The following is a 2,214-nucleotide window of genomic DNA, read 5'->3' as shown; positions in this document are numbered from 1 at the left end:
ACAAACTCTTCAAAAGCCATCTGGAAAGTCATCAAAGGTCAGTCCAAAACTACTGTTGAATCCTCCAAAATAGATGCGGAATCCTTTAATCAAGGCTTTATAAATGATGCTATTACCTTAGTTAATAATATGAGAAGCAGTGTTGTTGATCCTCTATCTTATTTATCATCCCACTGCACGGCTTCATCTCCATTAAATGTGTGTGCACCGTTGTCACAGATTGAAGTTAGGGATTCTTTTAAATCTTTAAAACCCAGCAAATGTAGAGACGCGTACGGCCTTAATTTTGAAATTATTAAATGTATCATCAACATTATTATTTCTCCACTAACATCGTTATTAAATCAATGTCTTCAATGCAGTACGTTTCCAGATGTCCTAAAATTAGCATGCGTTATTCCCCTTTATAAAAAGGGTGATATTAATGCACCTGGCAGCTATAGACCCATATCTATTTTACCTGTTTTTTCTAAAATATTTGAAGTCATTTTAAAAAATAGGATTGCTAAATTTATGGAAGAAAATAATTTTTTTTCTAGTAATCAATACGGTTTCAGGAAAGGTCTATCTACAACAACGGCGATACTTAATTACACCTGAGACGTAATACATAGCTTAGAGGCACGTAGGTTTTGCACGTCAATATTTGTCGACCAAACGAAAGCGTTTGATTTAGTGCCTCACAATGTACTGTTAGGAAAACTACAACTTTATAATTTTTCTCGTCAAAGCACACAGTTAATAGGGTCATATTTAAATAATCGTAAACAGTTTGTGCAATATAATAACATACAATCAAATTGTCGAAATATCACATTAGGGGTTCCGCAAGGTTCCATAATTGGACCTCTTTTATTTTTAATTTATGTAAATGACATCTACATGTCAGACCGGAATAGTATCTTCACGCTGTATGCCGATGATACAACCATCACAGTTACATCCACTGATCCTACTAAAAGTGAGGAACAAATTAATAATGCACTAACCGCGGTAAAAATGTGGACTACTGCCAATCGATTGGTAATAAACGATAGTAAGACACAAAAAATTCAATTTTCCTTAAGAAATATTGGTAGAAAAGACATAGCCTCCATTAATTTTCTAGGGGTGCAGATCGATGCCAGGCTTTCCTGGAGACAGCACGAAAATAAAGTTTGTGCAAAATTGGCATCTGTTGCGTATATGCTAAAACATTTGTCAAATTCAGTTTCTGTGAAGGTTCTAAAGTGCGTTTATTATAGCTTTGCACATTCTATCATTAGTTACGCCATCATTTCCTGGGGTCATTCTACAGCAATGAAAAGAACGTTTGCCATGCAAAGGCGCTGTGTGCGGAATATTGTAAATGCTGGCTACAGGGAGGACTGTCGCAATATCTTTAAATCGTTGCAAATTCTAACAGCTCCATCACAATAAATTTTTGACTGAGTTTTGTTCGTTCATAGAAATAAATCAAATTATATAACGCATAAAAATGTTCATTCTTACAATACTCGGAACAAAAATCAAATATATAATGATAGATTACGATTAAAAACGTCGCAAGCGGCACATAATTATTGGGGCCCTGTGTTGTATAACCGTTTACCTTCTTGTTTCCAATCTCTAAATGAACAACTCTTTTCCAAGAAACTTAAAACTTTTTTACGCGAAAATCCAATATATAACATCCAAGAGTTTTTAGATAACGACCTCAAGACTTTAACGCCTTAAGTTTTTTTTGTTGTTTGTATTTTTTTTTGTTTGTTTGTTTGTTTGTTTGGTTTAATTGTTTTATTTCTAAATGATTTTTCATGTTATTTAATATTGTTGAGGTTGTTATCTATATGTCTCATGTATTTTATGTGTTTTATGTGTTATACGATTTCGACGGACGAGTGTAAGCATTTTTTAAATGTATTAACACAATAAATTACTTACTTATACTTACTTATTTACTCGTTGCGCGTGCTTTAAAGACTTGATTATACACTTGTATCTTAATATACTATTTTTAATAGTATTTCTTTTAATTTCTTTTTTAGTTGTAGTCTAGTCAACTCTTTTATTTGCGTTGGAAGATGATTGAAGAGTTTTTGGGAGACGTGCACTAGTCCATTTTGCGTCTTGGCTAAACGGCAATAGTTTGGCCTTATGTTAGTTCGGGCTCTAGTGAAATGATGATGTATATCACTTTGTAATTTAAATTGATGAAGATTATCTTTCGCATAC

The sequence above is a fragment of the Photinus pyralis genome, unplaced genomic scaffold (assembly GCF_008802855.1).
Source record: "Photinus pyralis isolate 1611_PpyrPB1 unplaced genomic scaffold, Ppyr1.3 Ppyr1.4_LG7, whole genome shotgun sequence".
In the NCBI taxonomy this organism is placed as follows: Eukaryota; Metazoa; Arthropoda; class Insecta; order Coleoptera; family Lampyridae; genus Photinus; species Photinus pyralis.
The sequence above is the reverse complement of the archived record's forward strand: the minus strand, read 5'-3'. Positions refer to the sequence as shown.